At 42.7% G+C, this 22,323-nt stretch overlaps 1 protein-coding gene across 1 annotated transcript in view; it reads left to right on the top strand.

The window, feature by feature from the left end:
- MTHFS (methenyltetrahydrofolate synthetase) overlaps positions 1-22,323 on the top strand; it is a 599,465-nt gene that overhangs the window by 386,707 nt on the left and 190,435 nt on the right. The window lies entirely within an intron of this gene.

Here is a 22,323-nt window from a genome sequence, read left to right as displayed (position 1 = left end):
GGAGCGAAAGGAGATGCTTCTCCCTCTGCACCTCCACCATCGCTTGCTCCACTGCCGTCTCTGGGGGGCTCATCCCGCCGCAGTTTCTCTACCTCCAATAGCTACGGGAAGGCGATTAAGAGGTGCCGCGGAGTCTTTAAGGGCTTGATAGGTTCAGGTACCTTTGCTACCTCGCAGGGAATGGCGTGTCCCTGTCTCGGATTGAGGCACCAAAGAGTTGCCCTCCACCTGCCACTTGTGCAGGAAGGAAGCTTCTGTCTTCACACGCAGGCCGGCGCCTCAGTCTGCAAGCGCGAAGTCCGAGCTCAGTGCGCATACTGGAAAGCAGTACTCTGCCCTGTCCTGAACTGGGATTGGAAATAGAAGCAAGACGAGAAGCGTGCATGCACACGTGTGCAATACATACATGCACGGGCACAAGCACCCTCAGTTCAGCCTTTTCCAAAAGCACGGGGTCAGTTCCTACCTGCGTGGTGCATGCTGCGCTACTGCGCTGGAACTAGGGATGATGGGCAGAATGGCTCCCCCTGAAGTTTTTCAGCCTTCGTTCGGGCTCATGAGCATCACAAGCAGGAAGTACGTGACACTTTAGTTCGAGGTCATTCAATCCTATCGTGAATGAAGGGTTCCGTTGGGGCTTTCAGGTGGGCGGGCCCAGTCCTGAGGATCCTCTTTGTTTTGAATGTTTTTATTTTGTTATTCATGGATTTTTTTTGCATTAATTTTAATTTAAAAAAATAAAAATGTTGTTCATCTTGATCACTTAGTTTTTTGGTGCTCCCTTAAATATTGTGCCTGAAGTGAGTACCTGTTGCATTTAGCAACACAGAAGTCACCTTGGGGAGTACAGTTTAAGTGGAGGACAAAAGCCTGATTGGAATGGTAATAAAACCTACTTATTAGGCTATTTGTGGGGGTTAACTAAGATAGTATGTGTGAAAGAGCTTCTTGAACTAGCGAGGTTATGCGCGAAGTCTTATGGATTTTGTCTTAAATGTATTTTTCTTCAGATGCTTGTCCAGTTTATCATTGTATTAACTCCAGCACCTAACGCAGTTGGATTTTCATATACAGCTATTATGAATTTGCACAAATTGGGTTTACATGACCTTTACTGCCTTCCTTTGTTCCAGATTCGTTCTGGGAGATTGAGAGATTATAGCATTGCATTGTGACTTTGAATGCAGACAGACCACTGTCACTTACTAACTTTGTGGTCTTAAGAAAATCGTGTGAAATGGGAACAAAAACCTACCACAAAGGATTGTTATGAGGGTTAAAAGATACTGCATTTCTATATACCCAGTAAATGCTGTATGCCAACTCTCTGCCAGCCTGTGCTGTAGGTGCTGGAGACAGCATTAGGTAAGAGAGATGAAGGCCCTCCTCTCATTGACTTACACAGGGGAAGAGGGAGCAGAAACAATAAACAGTATACATATGCAACCTACCAGGCAGTGTACGTAAACAACATATTCACAGCACCTGGTATGTAACAAATGCGCAATAAATGATTGTTTATTTGCATTATTATTTCCAACCCCATCTTCTTTCCTGTGTTCCAGAGCAGGACATTTACTGTGTGCTTATCACAGCCACTCAATATGTCCAAGGCTCATTTTCCCCCCAAACACATTCTTCCTCCTATAGTCCCAATTTTGGCTAATGGTGACACCATGTTTCCAGTTATTAAAACTAGAAACTCAAGCTTTATTGAGATTTAACACACATATCATTACAACTCACCCATTTTTAAAGAATACAATTTGCTGGGCGCAGTGACACATGCCAGTGGTCCCAGCTACTCAGGAGGGTTAGCTGGGGGAATTGATTGAGTCCAGGAATTCTGGGCAGTAATGCACTGTACCCATGGGTGTCCACGAGGATGGGGGGGACCGTCAAGTTGCCTAAGGAAGAGGACTCTGCCCAAGTCCAAAACAGAGCAGATCAAAACTCCTGTGCTGATTAGTAATGAGATCATGCCATTGCACTCCAGCCTGGGAAACATAGCAAGACTCTGTCTCCTATTAAAGAAAAAACAAAAAGAAAAATAAAAGAAATTATACAATTCAGTGGTTTTTAGTATATTCACAGTGGTGCAGGTATTACCACAAATCAGTTTCAGAACATTTTGTCACCCTAAAAAGAAACCTTGGCAGGGTGCAGTGGCTCATGCCTGTAATACCAGCATTTTAGGAGGCCAAGGCAGGTGGATCACTTGAGGTCAGGTGTTAGAGACCAGCCTGGTCAATACAGTGAAACCCTGTCTCTACTAAAAATGCAAAAATTAGCCAAGCTTGGTGGTGCACACCTGTAGTGGTGCACACCTACTTGGTGGTGCACATCTGTAGGTGCTTGGGAGACTGAGGCAGGAGAATCACTTGAACCCGGCAGGCAGAGGTCGCAGTGAGCCAAGGTCACGCCACTGCACTCCAGCCTAGGTGACAGACCAAGACTCCATCTCAAAAAAAAAAAAGAAAAAAAAAGAAAGAAAGAAAAAAAGGAAAAACAAAACAAAAAAACAACCTTGTACCTTTTAGCAGTCACATTCCCCTTTCCCCCAATTCATGTCCCACCTCCACCCCTGGGTAACCATTAAGCTACTCTGTGTCCCTTTAGTTTTGCAAGTGATCCTTTGGCCTCAACCTCCTAAGTAGCTGGGTCTACAGGCGCAAACTACCATGCCTGGCTAGTTTTGCCTATTTTGGACATTTCATAAATACGTAGTCATATAATATGTGGTCTTTTGAGACTGGCTACTTTCACTTAGTATAAGGTTTTCAAAGTTCATCGTGTTGTAGTATGTATCAGCACTTTATTTCCTTTTATTGCTGAATAATATTTCACTGTATTGATATTTAATATAGCACATTTATTCATTAATTTATAGACATTTTCCACTTTTTGCCCATTATGTGACTAGTGCTCCTATTAATATTTTTATCCAAGTTCTTACAGGGACTTTTTTTTTTTAACAGATGAGGTCTCACTCTGTCACCCTGGTGAGGGTGTGGTAGCATGAACGTAAGCTTACTGACACCTCAACTACTGGACTCAAACAATCCTCCCACCTCAGCCTCCCAAGTAGCTGGGACTACAGGTATGCACCACCATGCCCAGCTAATTTTTTTTTTATTTTTTGTAGAGATGGGGTTTCACTATGTTGCCCAGACTGGTCTCAAACTCTTGGGCTTAAGAAGTCCTCCCAGCTTGGCCTCTCGAAGTGCTGAGATTACAGGTGTACTGTGCCCAGCTTGTTTTTATTTGTCTTGGGTATCTACCTAGGAGTAGGTAGACACTGCGTCATATGGTAACTCTGTTTAACCATCTGTGGAACTACCAGACTGTTTTCCATAGAGACTACACCATTTTACGTAACCACCAGCAATGAGTGAGGGTTTCAATTTCTCCACATCTTTGCCAACACTTGTCATAATCAATCTTCTTGATTATAACCACCCTAGTGAGTATGAAGTGGTGTATCACTGTGGTTTTGCTTGGCATTTCTTTGATGGCTAATGATGTTGAGCATCTTTTCATGTGTTTATTGGCCATTCGGGTATCTTCTTTGAAAACATGTCTATTCAGATCTTTGCCCATTTTTTAATTGGGTTGTTAGTCTTTTTATTGTTGGTCATAAGAGTTCTTACATATTCTGGATACAAGTCCCTTTTCAGATATATAATTTGCAAATATTTTCTCCCATTTTGCACATTGTCTTTTCACTTGCTTGATGATATCATTTGAAGTATAAAAGTTCTTTAATTTTTGCTCTTTTTTTTTCTGTTTTTCTTTTTCTTTTTTTTTTTTTTTTTTTTTTTTTTTTTTTTTTTTTGTGATGGAGTCTCACTCTTTCTCCAGGCTGGAGTGCAGTGGTATAATCCTGGCTCACTGCAACCTCCGCCTACTGGGTTCAAGTGATTCTCCTGCCTCAGCCTCCCAAGTGGCTGGGACTACAGGCGTGCACCACCACACTCAGCTAATTTTTGTATTTTTAGTACAGACGGGGCTTCACCGTGTTGGCCAGGCTGGTCTCGATCTCTTGACCTCATGATCCACTCGTCTCAGCCTCCCAAAGTGCTGGGATTACAGGCGTGAGCCACAGCGGCTGGCCTCATTTTTTTTTCTTAAGCCCTCCTCTCCCCAATATCCAATTCATCATGAATTTCACTGATTCTGCCTTAGAAATATCTTTGGAATGCACCCCCACCACCATTGCCCTATACAACCCTCTTGTTATTTCTCACCTGAATTTAAGTAATAGCCTCCAATTCTATTCTTTTTTCTGCATCCCCCCACATCCTACCCGATTTATCTTCCAACTGCTTCCAGAAGGATCTTCCTGAAACACAAAATGAGCAGGTCAGACCTCTTTTGGTTCCTGGTCTGTACTGTAGCAGTTCTCACATTCCTCTGATAAGAATACCTTGAGCATTTAAAAAATTCACATTACAGGTCATAATCTGGACATGATAAATAAGAATCCCTTGGGGAGGAGTCTGGAAATCTAGTTTTAATAACCCCCCAGGTGATTCTTTTTTTTTTTTTTTTTTTTTTCTTTTTTTTTTGAGACGGAGTCTCACGCTGTTGCCCAGGCTGGAGTGCAGTGGCGCGATCTCGGCTCACTGCAAGCTCCGCCTCCCGGGTTCCCGCCATTCTCCTGCCTCAGCCTCCTGAGTAGCTGGGACTACAGGCGCCCGCCACCGCGCCCGGCTAATTTTTTGTATTTTTAGTAGAGACGGGGTTTCACTGTGGTCTCGATCTCCTGACCTTGTGATCCGCCCGCCTCGGTCTCCCAAAGTGCTGGGATTACAGGCTTGAGCCCGGCCCCCCCAGGTGATTCTTATTCTCAGAATGGTTTAGCCTATGGTTCTAAAGGAGGGGTGCGATTTTGTCCCCCAGAGGACATTTGGCAATGTCTGGGGATATTTTTGGTTGTCACAACTGGATGGAGCTGTCACTGTCATCTAGTGGCAGCAGGAATGCTGCTAAGCATCCTGTAATGCACAGGGCAGCCCCCCTCAACAAAGAATTACCAGCCTCAGCCGGACGCGGTGGCTCATGCCTGTAATCCCAGCACTTTGGGAGGCTGAGGTGGGCGAATCATGAGGTCAGGAGATTGAGATCATCCTGGCTAACACTGTAAAACCCCGTCTCTACTAAAAATACAGGCGTGGTGGCGGGCGCCTGTAGTCCCAGCTACTTGGGAGGCTGAGGCAGGAGAATGGTATGAACACACGAGGCGGAGCTTGCAGTGAGCCGAGATCGCACCACTGCACTCCAGCCTGGGCGAGAGAGTGAGACTCCATCTCAAAACAAACAAAAAAAAGAATTATCAGCCTCAAATGTCAATCATTTCATGTTGAGAAACCCTGGTCCAGAAGATAAAATACAAACTTCTGCATTTGAGGCCAGGCAGTTAGTCCCCAATTCTATCAAGCATCTGTTGCTCCCTAAGAAACACCCCAAACCTAGTGGCTTAAAACAGCAATTTATTATTTTTCTTGATTCTGTGGGTGGATTGGGCAATCCTGCTGGTACTGTTGCCTGGACTCTCTTATGGAGAAGCTGTAGGTGACAGATGAGCTGAGATAGCTGTTTAGCTGGGTCCTCTCTTTCCTCATAGTCTTTCAGAGCACAGCACTTTCAGGAATACAGTAGCATGAGCCTGGTCTTCCTTGGAAGTTGTAATATGACACTTCTGCTATATTTTATGAAAGAATGATACAAGACTGAACTAGATTCAAGGGGTAGGGAGATAAATTCTATCTTTTGAAACAGGGTGCTTGCAAAGAATTGATGGTCATTTAATTCACTTTACCAATTTACCTTTTCAAAACTGTCTCCAAGGGCACACCCACTTCTAACATAACCCCAGGGAAGGATAGGGCCAAAACAGAATTTGAGGCTCTGGTTAATGGGGAAGGAGCTACTTTTAGAAAAACTTCTCATGAACTTGACTTCCGTTAATAGTGTTTCCTCTAATAACTTTCCATCAGAGTCTAAATCAAAGTTCTCAAACTTTGGGTTTCACGGCCCATCCTTAATGTTTGGCTCAGCACAAGACAGCTTGATTGAGTCCCCTATTTTCCTCTACATTTTTTTTTTTGAGATGGAGTCTTGCTCTGTTGCCCAGGCTGGAGTGCAGTGGCGCGATCTCGGCTCACTACAACTTCCGCCTCCGGGGTTCAAGCGATTCTCCTGCCTCCGCCTCCCAAGTAGCTGAGACTACAGGCATGCACCACCACGCCCGGCTAAGTTTTTGTATTTTTAGTAGTGACAGAGTTTCACCATGTTAGCCAGGATGGTGTCAATCTCCTGACCTCGTGATATGCCCACCTCAGCCTCCCAAAGTGCTGAGATTACAGGCATGAGCCACTGCACCAGGCCTCTACATTTTATCTGTTACAATATCACACATCATGTAGTTTCTAGAAAACTCCACTGTACACTCATGACAATAACAGTGAAAAAGAGAAATAATGACCTAACATTACAATGAAAATAATTTTGACCTTGCAGACCCTCTAAAAGGATCTCAAGGGCCTCCAGGGGTTCATGAATCTCACTTTGAGGACTGCTGGTCTAAACTATCATCATGTTGACACAGTGTCTTAAAATTGTTGGAAGGGTACTACACTTGTAGAAGGTGTTCAGGCAAGCAGCTCCCTCAACTCATGGACATGCTTCTGCCCACCTCCTTCTATTCATTCCATTCAGGATGCTGGGCCTTTTTATGACCTCACCTTTGTATGGGTATTCTCTCTTATCTCTATCAAACTCCCACTCATCCCTCAAATTCCAGTATAAATGCCTGCTCATTGGTCAAGGCTGTCTTGATTCCTCTGGGTATAATTAGGACGCCCCTCTTCTGTGTTTCACACACTTTATTCTTCCTTCTGCAATAGTACTTCCCTTGTTAAATTGAAATTTGTCAGTATAGCCTGGGCACCATAGAAAGATACCCTCTCTACTAAAAGTTAAAACTAAATTAGCCAGGTGTGGCAGCACGTGCCTTACTCAGGAAGCTGAGGTAGGAAGATCACTTGACCTCAGAAGTTTAGGTTACAGCGAACTATGATTGTGCCTCTAACTCCAGCCTGGGCAATAGAACAAGACTCTGAGAAAGAAAGAAGAAACAAAGAAAGAGAGAGAGATAGAGAGAGAGAGGAGAGAGAGAGAGGAAAGAAAGGAAGAAAGGAAGAAAGGAAGAAAGGGAGAAAGGGAGAAAGAGAGAAAGAGAGAAAGAGAGAAAGAGAGAAAGAGAGAAAGAGAGAAAGAGAGAAAGAGAGAAAAGAAATTTGTTTGCCTCTTCCCTAGTTAGACCAGAAACTTGTTTTTCTGAAGTGTGATTTAAAAAAAAAAAAAGTTGGTATATGATAAGCATGTAAATTGCTCCATTTCCAAGTCTCTAGCCAATTTTCTTTTGTTTTGTTTTGTTTTGTTTTGAGACAGAGCCTCTCTCTCTCACCCAGGCTTGAGTGCAGTGGTGCAGTTTCAGCTCACCACAACCTCGGCCTCTGTGTTCAAGCAATTCTCGTGCCTCAGTCTCCTGAGTAGCTGGGACTACAGGCACGTGCCACCGTGCCCAGCTAATTTTCATATTTTTAGTAGAGACGGAGTTTCGCCATGTTGGCCAGGCTGGTCTTGATCTCTTTACCTCATGATCCACCCATCTTGGCCTCCCAAAGTCCTGGGATTACAGGCCACTGCACCCAGCCATTTCTAATCAATTGTTCTAACAAATATATCAACTATCCTCTTCCCCATGGTTTTGTGTGAGGCCTTCTTTACCATATGTCAACTTTTTATACATAATAGATTCTAGATCTGAGCTTTTCCACTATTCTTGCTATTTTTGCTTCAACAGCATGTTTTTATTCAAGACCCATGACATTTTAATCTCATTGCTATATAAAATGCTTTAATATCTACTAGAGCTTGTCTTTTTACTGTTCATTGCTCTTCTTCTGAATTTTATTTGAAAATCTGATCTGTTTATGCCTCTAGGTTAACTAGAATAATTTCGTCAGTTGTTTAAGAAATATCCTGCCAAGATTTTAATTGGAATTGCATTTGCCAAAAACAATTTGGGGGAGCAGGGAGAAATATTTTCATCTTCACAGTATCTGGATGGCCCATTAAGAAATCTGCTGTCGGGCCAGGCGTGGTGGCTAACGCCTGTAATCCTGGCTAACACCTGTAATCCCAGCACTTCGGAGGCCCAGGCAGGCGGATCACGAGGTCAGGAAATTGAGACCATTCTGGCTAACACGGTGAAACCCCGTCTCTACTAAAAATACAAAAAAAACACTAGCCGGGCATGGTGGCGGGCACCTGTAGTCCCAGCTACTCGGGAGGCTGAGGCAGGAGAATGGCATGAACCCGGGAGGCGGAGGTTGCAGTGAGCTGAGATCGCGCCACTGACTCCAGCCTGGGCAACAGAGCTAGACTCCATCCCAAAAAAGTAAAAAAAGAAAGAAATCTGCTGTCTTTTTTCTCCATTTATTCAGCTTTACAAAAAACACTTCTCATATTTTTGTTTCCTTAACAGTGAAATATTAAAGAGAAATGCTTATGAGCATTATATTTTTTGTTAATAATTCACTTATGATTTATTGAAACTGTGGATGAAATTTTTTTATATTTTCAAGCTAGTCATTGATAATATATTACAATGCTATTTAATTCTATGTATCTATTGTATACCTTAATTCTATGTATCTATTGTAAACTGGCCTTTAGAAAAAAAAATGTGTATATATACATCTATATATATATATATATATATTTTTTTTTTTTTTTTTTTTTTTTTGAGACAGTCTTGCTTTGTCTCCGAGGCTGGAGTGCAGTGACACAATCATAGCTCACTGCAGCCTCAATCTCCTGGGCTCAAGCAGTCCTCCCACCTCAGCCTCCCAGGTAGCTGGGAGTACAGGTGTACAACACCATGCCTAGCTAATTTGAAAATTTTTTGTAGAGACGGGCTACCACTGTGTTGCCCAGGCTGGTCTCGAACTCCTGGGCTCAAGCAAATCCTCTTGCCTCAAACTCCTAAAGTGCTGGAATTACAGATGTATATCACCACACCCTGTCCTTAAAAATTTTTTAAATAATTTTTCAGTTGATTGCTTTGTTTTTGTGGTTTTGTGTGTTTGTTTGTTTGTTTTTTGAGACACAGTCTTTCTCTGTCACCCAGGCTGGAGTGCAGTGACAGGATCTCTGCTCACTGCAACCTCCACCCCGCTGGTTCAAGCAATTCCCCTGCCTCAACCTCCCGAGTAGCTGGGATTACAGGCGCACCCCATCATGTCCGGCTAATTTTTTTGTATTTTTAGTAGAGACAGGGTTTCACCATGGTGGTCAGACTGGTCTCAAACTCCTGACCTCAGGCCATCCGCCCACCTCGGCCTCCCAGAGTGCTAGGATTACAGGCACCCAGCCTGCTTTGCTTTTTGTTATTATAACTAAAATAGTATTTTCTGTCTTCCTTTAAAATATTTATTTATTTATTTATTTATTGATTTTTATTTTATTTTATTTTTTTTTGAGACGGAGTCTCGCTCTGTCGCCTGGGCTGGAGTGCAGTGGCCGGATCTCAGCTCACTGCAAGCTCCACCTTTCGGGTTCACGCCATTCTCCTGCCTCAGCCTCCCGGTAGCTGGGACTACAGGCGCCCGCCACCACGCCCAGCTAGTTTTTTGTATTTTTTAGTAGAGACGGGATTTCACCGGGTTAGCCAGGATGGTCTCGATCTCCGGACCTTGTGATCCGCCCGTCTCAGCCTCCCAAAGTGCTGGGATTACAGGCTTGAGCCACTGCGCCCGGCCTAAAATATTTATATTTTTTATTTATGTTTCATGTCTTACTGATGTAGCCCGAGTTTTAAAGCAAAATTAAATAATATTGTTATTGTTGATATGACAATATTGATTGATATGATATTATATCATGTTGATATGATAATATTGATATGACATTCCATTGTAGACTAGTTTCTGGCAAATGCTGATTTAGTTGGAATAAATATCTTTTTAAAAAATTGTGTTCTGGGCTGGGCGTGGTAGCTTACACCTGTAATCCCAGCACCTTGGGAGGCCAAGGTGGGCGGATCACGAGGTCAAGAGATCTAGACCATCCTGGCCAACACGGTGAAACCTCATCTCTACTAAAAAATACAAAAATTAGCTGGGCATGGTGGTGTATACCTATAGTCCCAGCTACTCAGGAGGCTGAGGCAGGAGAATCACTTGAACCTGGAAGGTGGAGGTTGCAGTGAGCGAAATCGCAGGCACTGCACTCCAGCCTGGGCAACAGAGTGAGACTCTGTCTCAAAAAGAAAAAAAAAAATGTGTTCTGGCCGGGCGCGGTGGCTCACACCTGTAATCCCAGCACTTTGGGAGGCTGAGGTGGGCGGAATTCCTGAGTTTAGGAGTTCGCAACCAGCCTGGGCAACATGGTGAAACCCCGTCTCTACTAAAATACAAAAAAAATTAGCCGGGTGTGGTGGTATGCACCTGTAGTCCCAGCTACTTGAGAGGCTGAAGCAGGAGAATTGCTTTAACCCGGGAGGCGGAGGTTGCAGTGAGACAAGATCGTGCCACTGCACTCAGCCTGGGCAATAGAGCAAGACTCTGTCTCAATAATAATAATAATAATAATAATAATAATAATAATGTGTTCTAAGGATGGCTACTATATAAACAGAACAATAAGTGTTGGCAAAGATGTGGAGAAATTGGAACTTTTGTGTGCTGATGGTGGGAGTGTAAAATAGTACAGCCACAAAAAATTAGAATTCCTGTATGATTCAGCAATTGTACTTCTGGGCATATAACCAAAAGAATTGAAAGCAGGGTCTCAAAGAGATATTTATACATGGATATTCAAGCAGCATTATTCACAATAGCCAAAAGGTGGAAGCATCCTGTGTCCATTGACAGATGAATGGATAAACAAAATGTGGTGTATATATATGAGATGGAATATTATTCCACCTTAAAAAGGAAGGAAATTCTGACACATACGACAACACTGATGAACCTGGAGGACATTATGCTAAGTGAAATAAACCAGTCTCAAAAAGACATATACTGTATGACTTTTTAGATCGGGGTACCTAGAGTTATCAAATTCTTAGAGACAGAGAGTAGAATGATGGTTGCCAAGGGCTGAGGGGAGGGAGGAATGGAAAGTCATTGTTTAATGTGTACAGAGTTTCAGTTTTGCAAGATGAAAAGAATTGTGGAGATAGATGGTGGTGATGGCTGCACTAGAAAGTGAATGTCCTTAATGCCACCAAACTGTACACTTAGAAAATGGTTAAGATGGTAAATTTTAGGCTCTGTATATTTTATTGCAATTTTTTAAAAAGTGATGCTAAAGAGGTACCATCTATTTTTATAATTAATTTTTGTTAGAAATGGCTATTGAATTGTATTGACTGATTTTCCCCTTCCAAAAAAGTTGATTTTTTTTTTTTTTTGAGATGGAGTCTCATTCTGTCACCAAGGCTGGAGTGCAGTGGCATGATCTCGGCTCACCGCAACTTCCGCTTCCCAGGTTCAAGCAGGTCTTCTGCCTCAGCCACCCGAGTAGCTGGGACTACAGGCGTGTGCCACCATGCCCGGCTAGTTTTTGTATTTTTAGTAGAGACGAGGTTTCACTGTGTTGGCCAGACTGGTCTCAAACTCCTGACCTTGTGATCCACCCACCTCAGTCTCCCAAAGTGCTGGGATTACAGGTGTGGGCCACCATGCCCGGCCAAAGATGATCATTTTTACATTTGATCTATAGTTTTAAAGTAGTATATTAATAGGCTTACTTATTGAATTTTTCTTATATTATTGATATGCATAGCACAACTATAGTGAGTTTTTCTTTCATTATGTTGTTTAATTACATCTGCTAATGTTTTAGTTTCGATTTTTCATCTATATCTACCTGATATAGCCCAATTCATCAGTAGTATCAAATGAGCTTACATTAAATGATTCTAAACTCCCATTTTACCTTCCCTTACCCTCTTTTATCCTCCTTTTATAATAATTCCAGGAAATTTACTCAGGCCAAAGGATACTTATGCTCAAAGAGAGAAAACCAGAATGCCAACTAAGTCAGCATGGGAGTCTGTGCTGTTTGTTTGGTTGTTAGTTCTGTTGCTTCATCCGCTGGTGTCCCTGGCAGCCTTACTCATGTGTTTTCTCTTGTTTAGCAGTAGCTCCTCTGGGCAAGAGAGGGAGGGACTGAGAAGATCTGCTCCTGAAAGGATTAGTATTCAAATACTCTCCCTCCACCAGCAGCAAGGGGGCAAGATGGACTCAAAGGCTCACTTGGACTAACTCCTTCTCCCCTGTTCTCCAGGTCCCAAGTTCCCCCTACTTTAAGATGATTGGATGCAGGCATACCTATTGCTTTGCCCCATGGGCCCATAGACAGTTCCAGAAATTAGTGTGTTTATGACTTCCAGTCTTCCCCATGATGCTTACAGTCTCCATACTGCATATTTTCATGTGTGAGATTGCTTTCCAATATTATTCTTGAAAACTTTCTCAGTCTCTGCCTGACTTACTCGTCCAGTCAGGTTTTTTACTCTATGTTTTATCAATTTTGATAATATATATTTTTATAGAAAATTGCCTATTTCATTGAGATTTTTCAAATTATTATTATTACTATTATTATTTTGAGATGGAGTCTCGCTCTGTCACCCAGGCTGGAGTACAATGGTGCAATCTCAGCTCACTGTAACCTCCGCCTCCCGGGTTCAAGCGATTCTCCTACCTCAGCCTCCTGAATAGCTGGGATTGCAGGCATGCACCACCACACCCAGCTAATTTTTGTATTTTTAGTAGAGACAGGATTTCACCCTGTTGGTCAGGCTGGTCTTGAACTCCTGACCTTGTGATCTTCCCACCTTGGCCTCCCAAAGTGCTGGGATTACAGGTGTGAGCCACTGCACCTGGCCTCAAAAGTTATTTGTTAATGTATACTTGTGCTGTCAGCACTCTGGGGCAAATGTGAGTTTCTTCTGAGCGCGAGGATAAAATAATCTACTGAGAATTAAACTGCAAACCCAACTCAAAAGGATCATAGTAGAGATGTTTGAAGATTGTAATTGTTGTTTTTAGTGTGTGGGCCTCTTTGAGGGTCTCATGAAGCCTGTAGATTCTCTCCTCAGAAAATTGCAAAAACTAGATGTAAAGCTTTCCATCTAGTTGAGAAAGTTCCTGTATCTCCCAGAACCTATCTGCAGACCGTGGATCCATGTCCATGAGCTCTGTAACTAAAATGATGGAGCCACTCCCAGGACTGCCATTGTTCATTTGCCTTTTGAATGCACTGACCTATCTGAAACAAGCCAGTGTCAATCATAAAGAGGGGAAGGTTGGTCCTCGTAAAAGCAGAATCAAAGGAGAGTCAGAGATGCAGTGATCAGCAGTGTTCATCTCAGCACGGTCCAGGGGATAGGCAGTTTCAGTGGCTGAATTTCACATATGCTGGTCTAGCTGACAAGGTGATCCTTATTGTAAAATGAACGTTTTTTATCTAGTTTACATTCTTCACAAGGATATCTTGTTATTAAATGCTCAATTTATCTAACAGACTTCCTTTGTTGTGAGTTAATATGATTGGGCTGTTTTCCAGCCTCAGTTATGTTTCTCATTTTTAATTTATAAATTGGTACTTGGATTTATACATCAGTCTTATGACCTTGGCTATTGTGAGTCTGCCTGTGAGAAATGGCTCTGAGACAAAAATCAGCATTCTGAGATGCAAAACCGAGCACTTGATACATCAACCAAATGAGGATAGGGAATGCTGCCCCATAATGCCTCTCAGGGAACATCCCACTGGGTTCATTAAGGCAGGACATCTAACAGCATTATTGTGATGACCAGGCTAGCTATCCTCAACACATAGAACTATCCTACACCTAATCGTATAGCCCTTTCTTCATTCTAATTGTAATTATTCCTGCTCCTTGACTAGGATTCAAAGGATTATCTGTTTACATTATCTTTTTAAAAACATTTCGGGCTGGGCGCGGTGGCTTACACCTGTAATCCCAGCACTTTGGGAGGCCGAGGTGGGTGGATCACGAGGTCAGGAGATCAAGACCATCCTGGCTAACACGGTGAAACCCCGTCTCTACTAAAAATGCAAAAAATTAGCCAGGCGTGGTGGCAGGTGCCTGTAATCCCAGCTACTCGAGAGGCTGAGGCAGGAGAATGGCGTGAACCTGGGAGGTGGAGCTTGCTGTGAGCCGAGATTATGCCACTGCACTCCAGCCTGGACGACAGAGCCAGACTCTGTCTAAAAACAAAAAAAATTTTGTCTTTTTTTGTGTGTGTTTTTAAGACAGGATCTCACTGTCACCCAGGCTGGAGTGTAGAAATGCAATCATGACTTATTGCAGCCTCGACCTCCCTGGCTCAAGTGATCTTCCCACTTCAGCTTCCTAAGTAGCTGAGACCACAGGCTCACACTACCTTGCCCAGGTAATTTATATATATATATATATATATATATATATATTTTTTTTTTTTTTTTTTTTTTGAGACAGAGTCTTGCTACGTCGCCCAGGCTGGAGTGCAGTGGCACAATCTCAGCTCATTGCAACCTCCGCCTGCCAGGGCAGGGCATTCTCCTGCCTCAGCCTCCTGAGTACCTGGGACTACAGGCATGCACCACCACCACATCCGGCTAATTTTTTGTATTTTTATTAGAGATAGGTTTTCACCATGCTAGCCAGGCTGGTCTCAAACTCCTGACCTGGTGACACACCTGCCTTGGCCTCCCAAAGTGCTGTGATTACAGGCGTGAGCCACAGCACCCGGCCTATTTTTATTTTTATTTGTAGAGACTAGGTCTCCCTATGTTGCCCTGGCTGTTCGCAAACTCCTGGGCTCAAGTAATCCTCCCATCTCAGCCTCCCAAAATGCTGGGATTACAGGTGTGAACCACCACACCCAGCCACCATCTTGTATTTACTTATCAATTCTACTCTTTCTTATGGCTTCTAATTGATTTAAATACTACTTTAGGCCGGGCGCGGTGGCTCACGCCTATAATCCCAGCACTTTGGGAGGCCGAGGCGGGTGGATCACAAGGTCAGAAGAGATCACCCTGGCTAACAGGGTGAAACCCCGACTCTACTAAAAATACAAAAAAATTAGCCGGGCACGGTGGCGAGTGCCTGTAGTCCCAGCTACTCAGGAGGCTGAGGCAGGAGAATGGCGTGAACCCGGGAGGCGGAGCTTGCAGTGAGCCAAGATGGTGCCACTGCACTCCAGCCTGGGAGACAGAGCGAGACTCCGTCTCAAAAAAATAAAAATAAAAATAAAAATAAATAAATAAATAAAGAATACTACTTTATGTTAATTACTTTACTGTTAATAGTTTCATCAGGACATTTCCCTCCCCTGTTGTCCTAAATTCACAAAGTGAATATCTTGTTTCTTATTATAGCTGTCTTATACAGCAGCTTTTATGATAAAGAATTAACCTCTGAGCTATGCTGCTTCTGTATGAAGGTCCCTCCCTATTTGATTTTCATATTGGTTTTGTTTCTTCTACACTAGGTTCCTCTTTGTGTGTTTTCAGAATTTTAGCCTGGCTCTTTCTAGCGGTAGATTCTCTTAAGTATCTAACGTTTGAATATCATTTCACACCTTATGAATATGTTCACATATACTAGGTGATTTTTCTAACAGCCTTCTGAAGTTGACCCAGTAGGTATTATTATCCCTTGAAATCTGACAACTTAAAATACAATGAAGCCAGTTGTCTTGTCACAAAACCAGAACACATACCTACGAACAGCAAGATCACTCTCAAAGTCACAACAGAACCCACCCAGGCTTTTTGTCTTCTACTTAAGTTCTTGTTCCTAGAGTCTCACATAGAAATCTATATTTCTAGAGTCTAGGTTAGAGTCAAGTCCATTTGGCTTTCCAAGATGAGAGGACAGGCATCTTCAAGCTTCCTGACCTTGTAGCACCAACTGCATCTTTTTGTTGGTTGCAGCTTTCAGGGTCTATTTACCTTTTGCTAATAATGAAAGGTTTAATCATTTCCTAACATCTCTGTATGTTGGTTATTTTTTAAAAAAGTGATAAATGTATTGAATGTGTCAGGCACCATTTTAAGCATATTATATCTAATAAATAAGTTAATCATCATAGTGACCTTGTAAAATGGATGCTAGTTTTATTTTCTCATTAGCATATAATACACATATTTTGGGAGTATATGTGATATTTTGATACCTGTATATAATGTGTAATGATCAAATCAGGGTAATTGTGATATCCCGGTGGCTCACGCCTGTAATCCCAGCACTTTGGGAGGCCGAGGCGGGCGGATCACAAGGTCAGGAGATCGAGACCACGGTGAAACCCCGTCTCTACTAAAAATACAAAAAAAAATTAGCCGGGCGCGGTTGTGGGCGCCTGTAGTCCCAGCTACTCAGGAGGCTGAGGCAGGAGAATGGCGTGAACCCGGGAGGTGGAGCTTGCAGTGAGCCGAGATCGCGCCACTGCACTCCAGCCTGGGCGACAGAGCGAGACTCCGTCTCAAAAAAAAAAAAAAAGTAAAAAAATTGTGATATCCATTGCCTCAAACATTTATGTTTTCTTTGTGTTGGGAACATTCCAAACCTTCTCTTGTAATTATTTTGAAATACACAATAAATTATTGTTAACTATAATTTCCCTGCTACCAAATGCAAGAACTTATTCTTTTATCTAACCGTATTTTTATAACCCCATATGTTGGTCCTTTAAGTTTTTACACTCCCCACTGCTAAATTTGACTGGCTTAAAATATAAAAAATTTTTCCGAAGTTGTGGAGAAATTCAAACATCAGAAAATCTATGATATTAAGTGACATGTGAAAAGAGCTTGGTTAAAAATACTGCAAATAATTGTCACTTTGCTGTGTAAACCATTTTCCTGAATAAAGATGTTCATTGTTACCAAATTGAAACATAGTCTAGAGTATAACAATCTCATAATTTTTATCATCACAACACACAGTGTCCATCAGAGTACTATATATAAGGTAAAACCCTCCTCTTGATTAAAATTTTTAAAAAGTGCTTTAAAACCATGTCCAAAATGGGACTTAGCCAAATAACATCCACATATTCCATGATATAGCTTAATTTTCTTATTCTATTTTAATTTGAACACACTACCAAAGAAATAGATTCATAGACTAATGAAAGCTAACACTAATTGGTTATTCTACAATAGGCCCTATGCTAAGCATTTTAGTTGTATTATTTGATGAAACTATCTCAGTACCCACACAAATATAGTCAACTGGTTTTTGGCAAAGATGCAAAGGCAATTTCAGTATAGAAAGGATAATTTTAAAATAAATGGTGCTGGAACAATTGGGCATTGATATGGAAAAAAAATTAACCTAAACACGGACTTTAAACCTTTTGCAAAAATTTCCTCAAATGGATTGTAGATCTAAGTGTGAAACAAAACTATAAAACTTCTAAAAGGAAACATAAGAGAAAATCCATTCGGACATAACACCAAAAGCACAGTCTATGTGCTGGACTTTATGTAATTGCACTTTATTAAAATGAACATTTGCTGTGTGAAAGACAGTGTTAAGAGAATGAGAAGACAAGCCACAGACTGGGAGAAAATGTTGAGAAACACATCTGAGAAACGCAAAAAAAACTCTTAAAAACTCAACAATAAGAAAAACAAACAACTGGGCCGGGCGCAGTGGCTCACGCCTATAATCCCAGCACTTTGGGAGGCCAAGGTGGAGGGATCACGAGGTCAGGAGATCAAGACCATCCTGGCTAACATGGTGAAACCCTGTCTCTACTAAAAATACAAAAAAGTAGCTGGGCATGGTGGCAGGCACCTGTAATCCCAGGAGACTGAGGTAGAAGAATCGCTTGAACCCGAGAAGCAGAGGTTGCAGAGAGCTGAGATTGCGCCATTGCACTCCAGCCTGGGTGCAACACTCTCATCTAAAAAAAAAAAAAAAAAAAACGGCTGGGCACGGTGGCTCATGCCTGTAAACCTGTAATCCCAGCACTTTGGGAGACTGAGGCAGGCAGATCAAGACCATCCTGGCCAACATCGTGAAACCCCATCTCTACTAAAAATACAAAAATTAGCTGGGCATGGTGGTGCGTGCCTGTAATCCGAGCTACTCGGGAGGCTGAGGCAGGAGAATCACTTGAACCCAGGAGATGGGTGTCGCAGTGAGCTGAGATCACGCCACTGCACTCCAACCTGGTGACAGAGCAAGACTCCATCTCAAAAAAAAAAAAAAAGAAAGAAAAAAAGAAAAGAAAAGAAACAACTGAATTTTAAAATAAGCGAAATAGGGCCCAGCACGGTGGCTCACACCTGTAATCCCAGCACTTTGGGAGGCCAAGGCAGGCGGATCATGAGGTCAGGAGATTGAGACCATCCTGGCTAACACGGTTAAACCCCGTCTCTACTAAAAATACAAAAAATTAGCCGGGTGAGGTGGCGGGTGCCTGTAGTTCCAGCTACTCGGGAGGCTGAGGCAGGAGAATGGCGTGAACCCAGAAGGAGGAGCCTGCAGTGAGCCAAGACCGTGCCACTGCATTCCAGCCTGGGTGACAGAGCAAGACTCCGTCTCAAAAAAAATAGATAAATAAATCATAAAAAAGTACTACTTTATGTTAATTACTTTCCTCCTAATAGTTCCATCAGTACTTTTCCCTCCCCTGTTCTCCTAAAATCGCAAAGTGAATATCTTCAGAGTTTGAAGCAAGAGGATTTGCTTAATCCCAGGAGTTCGAGACCAGCCTGGGCAACACAGTGGTAGCCTGTCTCTACAAAAAATTTTAAAATTAGCTAGGCATGGTGTTGTGCACCTGTAGTCTCAGCTACCTGGGAGGCTGAGGTGGGAAGGTTGCTTGAGCCCAGGAGATTGAGCAGTCACGCTTGTTGGTATTTACCCAACTGATTTGAAAATGTATATCAATGCAAAAAGCTGCACACAAATGTTCATGGCAGCTTTATTCATAATTGCCAAAAACTGGAAGCAACTAAGGTGCTCTTTGATAGGTGAATGGATACATACAATGTGATATATCTGTACAATGGAATAGTATCCAACAATAAAAAGAAATGAGCTATCAAAGTGTGAAAAGATGGATGAATTTTAAATGTATATTGCTAAATTTAAAAATTAGCCAAGTATAGTGGCACAAACCTGTGGTCCTAGCTACTTGGGAGCTGAAGAAGAAGGATCACTTGAACCTGGGAGGTCAAGGCTGCAGTGAGCCATGTTCATGCCACTGCACTCCAGCCTGGGCAACATAGCAAGACCGTATGCAAATAAGCATATGGAAAAAAAATGTGCAACATCATTTGTCATTAGGGAAATGCAAATTAAAACAAGAGATATCATTATGTACCTATTAGAATTGCTAAAATCCAAAAACCTGAAACAGATTTCTGGCAAAAATGTGGAGCAAGAGGAATTCTCATTCATGGCTGATGGGAAATGCAAAATTATACAGCCCCTTGGAAGGGAGTTTGGCAGTTTTTTTACAAAGATCAACATAGAGTTAGCAGGACCCTGTCTCAAAAATAAATAAATATAACTATTGGGTACTAGGCTTAGTAGCTGGGTGATGAAATAATGCGTACAGCAAACCCCTGCGACATGAGTTTAACCTATATAACAATCCTGCATATGTATCCCTGAACCTAAAATAAAAGTTACAATAAATTAAAATTCTCAGTAACCCCATAAACACCCCTGTAAACCCATTTCCTCTTCAATGAACTTGCATCAGTGACCTGCCTTGTCTAGGCCTTAGGCCAGTAGACCCCACAAGTGGCCACTATTAAGGTGTACCTGGTTCAGTGAGCAAAATGGTTGGGTCCCCAGCTGTTGCTGGGAATCCACCACACGTGCAGAAGACAGGGTGATGGATGTCTTCTGTTTGTCCCTCTAGACATACTTTTTCTTTCTTTTTGTTTTTTCGAGTTAGAGCCTCGCTGTGTCTCCCAGGCTAGAGTTCAGTGGCACATTCTCGGCTCACTGTAACCTCTGCCTCCTAGGTTCAAGCAGTTCTTGTGCCTCAGCCTCCTGAGTAGCTGGGATTACAGGCACCTGCCACCATGCCCAGCTAATTTTTGTATTTTTAGTGGAGATGGGGTTTCATCATGTTGTCTTGACTGGTCTCAAACTCCTGACCTCAAGTGATCTGCCCTCCTCAACCTCCCAAAGTGCTGAGATTATAGGCGTGAGCCACCACAACCAGCCTAGATATATTTTCTCATGCCCTCCCCAACTCTGTACCCTGAGAGGCTGACCCACGTGGACTTCCTCAGTGAGTATCCTTGTCCTTTAGCCTCCAGTTGTGTCTGGTCCATGGGAAGCACTGGCAGGAGATGGGAGGGAGGGAAGAGTGTCAGGATAGGGTGTTTATTCTCAGTTCTAGCGCTGCTGGTCATATAAAATTGGTGACACTTCTACCAAAGCCACTCTCCTGTCAATGGCCTTTTCCACCCAGCCACTCTTTCCAGTTTCTAGTAACAGCTTCCTCTCCTTGTCCCTATCAGTCCAAAGCTTAGCCCTCATGCCACACTACAGGTGTAGAGCTTATAGGTAGCACCTTGCAAACCCACTGTGGCGTGGGTGCCAGAAAGGTATGTGCTTGCCCCAGTGTGGGAAATCAGTGTTCATTGAATGAATGAATCAGTCAACGAATCACATGTTAAAGAAGCTGGCCGGGCGCGGTGGCTCAAGCCTGTAATCCCAGCACTTTGGGAGGCCGAGACGGGCGGATCACGAGGTCAGGAGATCGAGAGACGATCCCGGCTAACACGGTGAAACCCCGTCTCTACTAAAAAATACAAAAAAAATAGCCGGGCGAGGTGGCGGGCGCCTGTAGTCCCAGCTACTCGGGAGGCTGAGGCAGGAGAATGGCGTAAACCCGGGAGGCGGAGCTTGCAGTGAGCTGAGATCCGGCCACTGCACTCCAGCCTGGGTGACAGAGCAAGACTCCGTCTCAAAAAAAAAAAAAAAAAAAAAAAAAAAGAAGTTGCAAGACACCCTTGTGACAATACAACTGAGTGGTTAGAGGACTAAGTAGTCCGTGCTGGACTCAAACTGTGGCACCTTCAACTTACCCAGGTGAGTGATCTATGTTGTTCTAGTTCTCTAAGCCTTAGTCTCTTATCTTTAAAGTGGAGATCAAAGTATCTTCTTCGCTAAGTTAATTAAATGAAAAATAGTCTGTGCAAAGTGCTTAGCATAATGTCTGGCACAAAAAAAAAAAATGCTTAGAAAACAATAATTTTAAGTGTTACCTAATTAGTTATCTAATCCAGTCATGGCTAAAATTAGATGATCTTTTGCAATAGATAAATGAGTAAGGACACAAATAGATAATTAGCAAGCAACCAAAAGTAATTGGCAAGCAAAGATGTAAACATGTTCAACCTAGCTAGTAAGCAAAGAAATGCAAAGGAAACAACAATGAGATACCACATCTTGCCTCCAAAGCTAGAAAATTGTTTTAACTATACTTAAAGCCAGAAAGGTCATGATGAAACAAGGACTGTCAATCATTCAGTTTGGGGCACAAAAATACCAGAAGGCAATAGTTTTTAAAATTTAAGTGCACCTACCTCTGACCTAGTAATTGTGCTTTTAGTAGTCTATACTACAGAAATAATCAAAGAAGTGAGTACAACGAAATTCCTAACACCATTGTTTGTAATAACAATAGACAGGTAGGTAGACAGAGGGAGGGAGGGAGGGAGGGAGGAAAAGAGGGAAGGGAGGGAGGGAGGGAATCTAAATATCCATCAAAAAGGGAACGCCTAGCTAAATTATGATACAGCCATTTTATGCATTGCTATGTAGCTGTTAAAAACAAGTCCACCTCCAGGGATGCTGCCTACTGCTGTCTGGGTTGTTCACTGCACAAGGGAGCCACTGCCAAGGGAACTTCATTGACATCTTAGACATATACCGAGATGTGACAGCTTGCTCGTCCTCATATAATTTAGTACTGTCACACAGAACCACGCACACACTTGGCAGAGCATGCACTCACACTCACTGGCACACACATGCATACGTAGTTAAAACCAGTCCCACATGTATTCTAGGAGCCCACTGAAGTCTCTTCTTATTCACCTGCTGCTCCAATCCCTGCCTCCTGCCTAACTCCAAATCTGACATAGATTCCTCATATGGAGGTGGACTGTGCCCTCTTTGGAGGCTCGAGCACACTGGCATTCAGGGAGTTCAGAGTATAAGTGGATGTGAATGTGGTGCACAGCCAG

Source organism: Macaca thibetana, chromosome 7 (genome assembly GCF_024542745.1).
Source record: "Macaca thibetana thibetana isolate TM-01 chromosome 7, ASM2454274v1, whole genome shotgun sequence".
Lineage (NCBI taxonomy): Eukaryota > Metazoa > Chordata > Mammalia > Primates > Cercopithecidae > Macaca > Macaca thibetana.
This window is presented reverse-complemented; position numbering and strand designations above follow the sequence as displayed.